This window comes from Rhincodon typus, chromosome 41 (assembly GCF_021869965.1).
Source record: "Rhincodon typus isolate 14 chromosome 41, sRhiTyp1.1, whole genome shotgun sequence".
NCBI classification, from domain to species: Eukaryota; Metazoa; Chordata; class Chondrichthyes; order Orectolobiformes; family Rhincodontidae; genus Rhincodon; species Rhincodon typus.
Genome location: NC_063372.1, coordinates 11,169,412 through 11,179,324, shown reverse-complemented (window position 1 = coordinate 11,179,324; position 9,913 = coordinate 11,169,412). Strand labels below are relative to the sequence as shown.

Genomic DNA, 9,913 nt, shown 5'->3' with positions numbered 1-9,913 from the left:
GATTTGGTGAGGGTGGAGAAAGCATTCATTTGTGTGTAAGAGCACTTCTTGATATAATTTTTAAAGTGTTGGTGGGTGGGGTTTGGATGTAGCATAGTTGTGATGGTCTCCATGATTGAGTACTCTGGCTCACATGTTCTTCAAAGCATTGGAACTTGATACCAGGAATAATCAAGTTACAAAACCTTTGGAGTACCTAGATTCTCATGATTTTCTTTTCTTTATCTCTCAATTTCAGTTTATTTTTTTCAAGGCATGGTGTATATACTGCAAAATATATCTCTTTGCCATTGACACCAGTGTCTCAACAAATGCTCCCAGGGCAAGCACAGCAAGGACTTGTATTACGTTGCGCCTTTTACTGTAATAAAACATTTCAAGGTGCTTCACAGGAGCATATTAAACAAAGTATGACACCAAGCTACATAGGAGATATTAGGTCAGACAACCAATAGCTTGGCCAAAGAACTAGGTTCTAAGATGTCTTAAATAATTGGAAGAAGGGAATTTCAGCACTTTGGTCATAGGCAACTGAAGGCATGGCTACCAATGGTGGAGCATTTGTAATTGGAGATGTACATGAGGCTAGGTTAGTCAGTGCAGATATGAGGGTTGTGGAATTGAGGAGATTGGAGATAGTGGCGCAAGGCCATAGACGAGTTTCAAAACCAGGATATGATTTTTTAAAAATCAAGGGACCTTGTTTGACTGAGCCAGTGTAAGTCAGAGAGCATGGGATGATAGGGGAATGAGACTTTGTGCAAGTTAAGATACAAGCAGCAGAGATTTGGTCGATATTGAGTTTATGGAGGGTAGAATTGTAGGAGATCAGCCAGATATGCTTTAGATAGTCCATTCCAGAGGTAGCCAAGGCATGGACAGGCTTTCAGCAGCTGATGAGCTAAGACATAAAGTCAGGCAAAGTAAGGATGCCTCTTTCTACCTCTGTAAGTGATGGTGCAGATATGAGATTAGAAGCTCTTCTTAGCATCAAATGTAACATCAAGGTTGCAAATGGTGGTTTAATTGCTGGCTGTTGCCAAGGAGAGGGATGGAGTTGGTAGCAAGTGAATAGAGTTTGGAGAGGGAAATGAAATGGTGACTTCAATCTTGCCAACATTTAATTGGAGGAAACTTCTGCTCATCCAGTATTGCACAGGTTAGATGGTAAAGGTCCCTCTATGATATCCTTGTCAAATGCTCCCAGGACAGGTACAACTCTGAATTAGAGTAAAGCTGCTCTTTGTTTTTATTGATCATGTGAAATAAAACAGCTGAAGAAACATACTCACCAGTTGACCATTTTGATTTATAATGTCTCAATTCATGGGTGAAAAATGGGCACTGGGTTAGATGCCAGAGAGACCGCTCACAGCTGCTATAGAACTGAGTAATATCTAATCAAATATAGGATGGAAAAAAGAAACATTGCGAAGATTTATTGTAACATGTGCATACTCCCTAGAGTTAAAGAGACTGACCATGCACATGCTAAATAAATATAGATACAGAGCTGAGCAATAGCCTCATCAGTAGCTAGATGATGTTCTTTAGAAGTGCCTTTTAAATTTAGTCATTGGACACTCATCAACAATGACTCCCATTTTTGGTCTGTACCATAACTGCAGCATGGATAATCTTGGCAATCCCAATGAAGGGTGGCTACACAAAAGGCTTTGGCCACTCTGGAATCAGTTTTAAAGGGCCCACTGATGTTGTGGAAAATCGAAGCAGGTGGCTATGTTGTCTGGTCTCCAATGAGAGAGTGGTTTCTGGTGGATATTTTCTCCAGCTAAACTTTCTGCCATAGGTTCTCATCTATTACTCCTTGGTGCAGTGGGTTTAACCGTATAGAATGGTGTGAGGGAAGGAATACTATTGGTGAGTAGGGCAGACTTGGGTTAGCATAGTCTTCTCCAGTATACTTGTTTCAATCACCCTTCTGATCTGGGGAGGTGGCAATTTTATTTAGGATTCTGTATGCAATATTCTAAACGTGGCCTCACCAATATCCTGTACAGCCGCAATGTGACGTCCCAATTCCTATACTCCATGCACTGACCAATGAAGGCAAGCATGCAAAACACTGCCTTCACACCCTGTCTAACTGTGACTCCACTTTCAAGGAACTTTGCACCTGTATCCCAGGTCCCTGTTGGGCAACACTCCCCAGGTTCCTACCATTAAGTGTATAAGTCCTGCTCTGGTTTGACTTACCAAAATGCAACACCTCACATTCATCTAAATTTAACTCCATCTGCCACTCCTTGGCCATCAGCCCATCTGATGAAGGTCCTGTTGTACTCTGAGATAACCTTTTTCACTGTCCACTATGCCACCAATTTTGGTGTCATCTGCAAACTTACTAACCATGCCTTCTATATTAACAGCTAAGTCATTTATATAAAATGATGAAAATCAGTGGACCCAGCACCGAGCTTTGTTGCACACTGCTGGTCACAGGTCTCCAGTCTGTAAAGTAACCCCCACCACCACACCATCTCCTACTTTCAAGCTAGTTTTGTATTCAAATTCTCTCTTAAGTCAGTGAGACATGATATCCCACACACAAAGCCAAATCCCTAATCAGTCTTTCTCTTTCCAAATGCATGTAAATCCTGTCCCTCGCAATCCCCTCCAACAACTTAGCAACCACTGATGTAAAGCTCACCGGTCTATAGTTCTCTAGCTTTTCCTTACCACCTTTCTTAAATAATGGCATTATGCTAGCCAACTTCCAGTCTTCTGGCATCTCACCCGTGGCTGTCGATGATACAATTATCTCAGCAAGGGGCCCAACAATCTCTTCCCTAGCTTTGCACAGAATTCTGGTAAACACTTGATCAAGTCCCAGGGATTTATCTACCCTTATGCATTTTAAGACCTCCAGCACCACCTCTTCTGTAACCCTTTTCAAGACATCGCTATTTACTTCCCAAGTCCCCGAGCTTCCAAGTCCTTCCCTTCTACAGAAAGGATGTTATTAAACTTGAGAGGGTGCAGAAATGATTTACAAGGATGTTGCTGGGACTGTTGGGTTTCAGCTCTGGGAGAAGCTGTATAGGCTGTGGCTATTTTCCCTCAGGCTTTGGAAGCTGAGGGGTGACTATAAAGAGGCTTATCAAATCATGAGGGGCATGGATAGGGTGAATAGCCAAGGTCCCTTTCCTAGGGTAGGGGAGTCTAAACTAGAGGGCATAGGTTTAGGTGAGAGAGGCAAGATTTAAAAAGGACCTGAGGGGTAACTTTTTCATGCAGAGGATGGAACAAGCTGCCAGAGGAAGTGGTGTAGCTGGGTACAATTAGGACATTTAAAAACATCTGGATGGGTAAATTAATAGGAAGGCTTTAGAGGGATATGGGCCAAATGCTGACAAATGGGACTAGGTAAGACTGGGGATGTCTGGTTGGCATAAACAAGTTGGACTGAAGGGCCTGTTTCCATGCTGTATGACTCTATGACTGGAACCTGGAGGTGATTTAATCTTTAATCCTTCTAAGTGTTTGTCGTAAAGGCACCATTCCCACAACATGCAGAACGAACGTGGTTTACAAAATACCGTGCAACGACTGCCACAAACATTACATCAGACAGACAGGAAGGAAACTCACTATCAGAATACATCAGCTAGCAGCAAAACGTCATGACAAACTCTCCTTAATATCGGTACATTCAGACAATGAAGGCCATCAATTTAACTGGGACAACGTAACAATAGTAGCCCAAGCCAAACATAGACACGTACAGGAATTCCACAAGGCATGGTTCTCCACCCATACTTCAATCAACAAACATATAGAATTGGATCCCATATACAAGCCCATACAGATCAAAATCAGAAATGACAGTACTCACCATAACGGACCAGACAGTACAAATTCCAAGTGGAGTAGAATAACATTGCTTCATCAGAGCTTCCACTGATGATGTCACCTAGCATGGTGATGAAATGTCTGAACAAAAACAAGCCAGCTCAGTGAGCAAGTCAACAACCTTATCCATGACCCGAGCTACAGATCTTTGCCAAAACTTTAAAGGATGAACTGAATTGAGACTAAAACTCCTGGAGTGGCTCATTTGCCTTATTTCTTCCTTATTTCTTCCAGGTCCCAATCTTGTCACCCATCTGCACCTTGAATTGACTGTCCCAGAGCAGCGGTTCAGTGGCATCAGTAACCTAAAGAAGCGGAACTTGGTAGTTTGGAGAAATAGACCATGTGTCAGATAGTAACATATTCTATTCTGAGATACCTTTTTGGAAGCTATTTTCAATGTAAGTGGTTAATACAGGTCCTGATCATGTATTTATTCTTGTTTTGACCCTGCTTGGTCTGCATTCGGGATGTCCTCCACATTGGGCTTGACCACTGTAGGATTAGCCTTTCTACTATCTTGAATCATACTTCTTTGAGATAATGAATCTGTGGAATTCTTTTTACTACAGAGGGCTGTACGAACTGGGTCATTTAAGCATATTCACAGCTGAGAGAGTCATTTTGAAACAGGGACTCAAGGGGTGTGGAAGTGGAGTTGACTGATTAGATCAGCCACAATGTCATTGGTGACAACAGTTTCCCAGAGTTCTCACCTTGGCTCATAGGTCAATATTTGATTCCTTTATTCATTCATGGGATGAGGGCATCACTGGCCAGGCAGCATTTATTGCCCATCCCTAATTGCCCAGAGGGCAGTTAAGAGTCAATCACATTGCTGTAGGTCTGGAGTCACAAGTAGGCCAGACCAGGTAAGGATGGCAGTTTCCTTCCCTAAAGGACATTAGTGAACCAGATGGGTTGTTCCAACAATCGACAATGGATTCATGGTCATCATTAGATTCTTAATTCCAGATATTTTATTGAATTCCGATTCCACCATCTGCTGTGGCAGGATTCGAACCCTGGTCTCCAGAACACTATCTGGGTCTCTGGATTAACGGTCCAGCGATAACACCACTCGGCCATCACCTCCCCATTGGCCCATTTCTTCCCCCAACCCCCCACCTCTTTTTATATGTGGGTATTGTAGGATTTTGTGAGCTTCCCTCTCAAGACATGGGAACAAAAGTAGGCCCATTTGAGCAGCATCAGTAGCATCCAACTTGATTATCTTTGTCCACCTGCCAGGGTGAAGTGTTCAGGACATGTTTCAAATTTCTGGTGCCTATGGAAGAATCCCCACTTGTTCTGGATTTTCTTCACGTGGGAATGGCACCTCTGGGGAAAAATAAAGTGAAGCAGATTGGCTGTCTGAATGGCTTTGCAGAATGGAATATTTTGGGATGGTATCATAATTATGTGAATGCAATTATTTCTTAGTATAACAAAGCTTTTCATAAGCACAAAATTTGCAAAACGTTTTGTAACCAAGCAGTGGTGGGGAAGTGTTAGAGCAGCTGAGCATGGAAAGGGTCAAATATATTGTTTTTGGGAGACCTTAAAGTCTGGTTGTCTTTTTTGATTTAGTAGGATTAATGTTAGGTTGGTGTTCCGACATGGAGATAGACAGCCAAATCAAGTCGGCCTTTCTAACTCTATTTACAACACAGTAAAATTAAAAAAGAAAGATAATGAAAAATCAGTAAGAGTTCTAATAGTGCTAGATTTCAGGTTTGTTTTACCTTTTCACACAACCAGTTCACCGCCAAGTCTTGTGGCAGTAATATCTTCTGTTCACTCGTCTGCTGCCTTTCCATTCAAAATGTAAGCCAGTTTCCAAAAGATTCCAAACATGCAGTCTCACCAAAGGAAAGTAAAGTTGTCTCCAAGGCAAGTGCACCCTCCTCCTTTTTTATGTTGGGTCTCCGTCATTCTTGCTGTTCCTGTCCTCCACCAGATTCCTCCCCGTCCCCCTCTTTAGGGTCAGCTACGCTGTCTTGTCTGAGTCACTGGTTCTGGTTTTGAATCCTACTCCAGGACTTAAGCAGAAAAATCAAGGCTGATGCTTTAGTGGTATACTGAGAGAGTGCTGCACTGTTGGTGGTGTAGCTTCTGTGATGTGAAACCAAGGTGCTGACTCTGGCTTTGTGAACACTAGTGGTACCTCACTTAAGCGGCAGACTATCCTCCCAGGGGAGGAAACACTTCAACCTTATCTTCTGCTGTCACAACAGGATTTACTAACTCTGTATAGTTTGGGATTTGAGCCTGGAACTTTATGGGTTTATGTACAATCATAGCATGAAGAGAGTCTGTTCATCCCACTAAGCTTGTCCCTGCTCTTTGCTTGAGCCATCCAAAATCCTTCTGTTCCACTCTCTCCCCATAACAACATACTGAGACTCTTGTTCACACTCTGTCTCCATTCTGATATTTATCTTGGCTGTAAATAGCTATCTAGCTTTCCCTTCAAGATTCAATGGTTTCAGCATCAACCAGTTTTTTTTTAATTTGCCCACAGGATGTGGGCTGGCTAGGCCAACATTTATTACCCATTCTGAATGTCCCTTAAAGTTGATGATCAGCTGCCTTCTTGAACTGTTTAAGTCCTTGAAGGGTAGATACGCTGTTTGTGACAAGGCAATTATACCCCAAAAATCCTCTGTTTGAAACATTTAAGTGGAGAGAGATTGCATAATTTAGCTGTACAGAGAGATCTGGGTGTTCTGGCACATGAATCCCAAAGTTTGTACAATAAATGATTAGGAAGGCAAATGGAATATTGGCATATTTTGAGGGACAACAAGACTATAAGAGCACCAGTGTCTTACTGCAGTTGTACAATGTATTGGTGAGGCCACATCTAAAATAATGTGTGCAGTTTTGGAGTCTCAACTTCTATTCACTGCTTTAAAAAAAAAGGTTTGTTCAACTTTATCCTGGGATGATGGGCTCATTTCATAAACAAATGTTGGTTTTAGAATTTAGAAAAATTAGATGATTTTATTGAAACAAATAAGATCCTGAGGGAACTTGATAGGATAGATCCCAGGAAGATGATTCCTCATGTGGAGGAGATTGGAAGTAAGGGCCATAACTTAAAAATAGGTGGTCTCCCTTTTGTGATAGAGATGAAGTGATTTTTTTTTGTGCAGGTTGTTAGTGAATGGAAAGCAACAGAGGCTGGATCATTTTAAATTTTTTAATTCATTCATGGGTTTTGGGCATTGCTTGCTCAGCCAGCTTTTATTTCCCATCCCCAGGTGCCTTTAAGAAGGTGGTGGTGAGCTGCTGCCTCGAACTGCTGGAGTCCATTTGCTGTAGGCACACATCCTGTCAGGGAGGCAGTTCCAGGATTTTGACCAAACGACAATGAAGAAATAGTGACCTATTTCAAGTCAGGATGGTGCATGGCTTAAATGGGGAACTTGCAGGTGGTTGTGTGCTCATGTATCTGTTGTCCTTCTAGATGGAAGTGATGCTGGGTTTGGAAAGCACTGTCTAAGGAACCTTAGTGAATTCTGAAGTGCATCTTGTACACATTATTGGTACTGAATGTCGATGGTGGAGTGAGTGATTGTGGATATAGCGCCAATCAAATGGGCTACTTTATCTTGGGTGATGCCAAACTTCTAGAGTGGTATGGAAGCTGCACCCATCCAGGCAAGTGGGCAGCATTCCAGCACATTCCTGACTTGCGCTTTGTAGATGATTGGCAGGCTTTGGGGAGTCAGGTGGTGAATTACTCACTGCAAGATTCCTTGCCTCCAAGGGCTCTTTAGCCACAGTATTTATATTGCCAATCTGGTTCAGTTTCTGTCAATGGGAAGTCCCCAGGATGTTGATAGTGGGGGAATTCAGAAATGGTAATCCCATTTGATATCGAAGGGTGGTGGTTAGATCTGTCCGTCATTCTGTGCCTCACTCGCCCTCGCCCCCTCTCTTATTGGGGATGGTCATTGCCTGGAATTTGGTGTGAACGTTACTTGCCACTTGTCAGCCCAAGCCTGGTTATTGTCAGAGTCTTGCTTCATTTGGACACGGGCTGCTTCAGTATCTGAAGAGTCACGAATGGTGCTGAACATTGTGCAATCATCAGCAAACATTCCCACTTCTGCCCTTATGATGGATGGAAGGTCATTTATGAAGCAGCTGAAGATGGTTGGTGCAGGACAGTACCCTGAGGAACTCCTGCAGAGATGTCCTGGAGCTGAGATGACTGACCTTCAATCACAACCATCTTCCTATGTACCAGGTATGATTCCAACCAATACAGACTTACCTCCTAACGTCCATTGATTCCAGGAACAAAAAAAGAAGTTGCTGGAAAAGCTCAGCAGGTCTAGCAGCATATATGAAGAAAAATCAGAGTTAACATTTTGATTTACAGCATCTGAAGTTCTTCTGACTTTTACCCATTGATTCCAGTTTTGCTTGGGCTCCTAGATGCCACACTCAGAAGTTATGTCAGGCCATGAGGTTGCAGATTGTGTTTGAGTACAATTCTGCTGCTGATGGTTCACAGTGCTTCATAGATGCCCAGTCTTGAATTGCCAGATCTGTTCAAAATCCCCTCTAGCATCTCACAACACAATTAAGAGTGTTCAAAATGTGAAGATGGAATGTCATCTCTTTAAGAATGACCACTGCACAAGTCCTTATTGATTATTGTCATGAACAGGTGCATCTGCTGCAGATTTGGTGAGGATTGGATCAAGTATGTTTTTCCCTCTTGGTTCCCTCACCACCTGCCACAGTCCCAGTCTAGCAGCTGTGTCCTTTAGGACTCAACCAGCTTTGTAATGGTGTTGCCAAGCCACTTTTGGTGATGAACATTGGACATTTGAAGTCCCTCACCCAGAGAATATTCTGCACCCTTGCTACCCTTGGTGCTTCCTCCAAGTGGCATTCAACATGGAGTATTGATTCATCAGCCAAAGGAGGCTTCCTTGTCCATGTTGGCCTGTTGCCATGAGACTTCGTGGAGTCTGGAGTCATTGTCGAGGACTCCGAGGGTAAATTCCTCCCATTTTCTATACCACTGTGCCACCATCTCTGTTGGGTCTGTACTTCTGATGGGACAGGACATACCTAAGGCTAGTGTTGTCTGAAACATCATCATAATCACAGAATTGTACCCTACAGACAATGTCAGGCTATTGTGTGACTAGTCAGAGACAGCTCTCTCAATTTTTGGTACTAGCCCCTAGTTAATGAGGACTTTGCAGGGTCAACAGAGTTGTTTACCACTGTTGGTTGACGCCAGGTGATCCGTCCGGTTTCATTCCTTTTGTTTGCTTTTCTAGTGGTTGATGCAACTGGTGTTCCAGAGGGCATTTGAGAATCACCCACATTGCTGTGGGTATGGAGTCACATGAAAGCCAGACTGGGGAAGGATGGTAGTTTCTTTCCCTAAGAGGCATTAGGGTACTAGATGGGATTTTATGATGATCAACCATGGTTTCATGCTGATCATTAGACTTCTAATTCCAGATTATTTTCAGATGAATTTAAATTCACCTAATGCCTCTTAGGGAAGGAAACTACCATCCCTCCCCAGTCTGGCTTCCATGTGACTCCATACCCACAGCAATGTGGTTGATTCTCAAATGCCCTCTGGAACACCAGTTGCATCAACCACTAGAAAAGCAAATAAAAGGAATGAAACCGGACGGATCACCTGGCGTCAACCAACAGTGGTAAACAACTCTGTTGACCCTGCAAAGTCCTCATTAACTAGGGGCTAGTACCAAAAATTGGGAGAGCTGTCTCTGACTAGTCACACAATAGCCTGACATTCTCTAAATTCCAGATGAATTTAAATTCCACCATCTGCTGTGCTGGGATTCAAACTCCAGTCCCCTGAACATTACCTGTGTAATGGATTCCCTGAATTAGACATCCAGCAATACCATGAGGTCATTGACTCCATGTTATTCATGGCTGAACTAGATAGATTTGATGAACAAGGGAGTCGAGTGTGCGCTCATGCCAAACAGGAAACTTGAGTTGAGACCACTGCTATATCAACTATATG

At 42.9% G+C, this 9,913-nt stretch overlaps 1 protein-coding gene across 2 annotated transcripts in view; it reads left to right on the top strand.

Moving 5' to 3' along the window:
* Positions 1-9,913, top strand: part of LOC125487404 (carboxy-terminal domain RNA polymerase II polypeptide A small phosphatase 2-like) — a 38,550-nt gene that overhangs the window by 5,857 nt on the left and 22,780 nt on the right. The gene's annotated exons all lie outside the window — the stretch shown is intronic.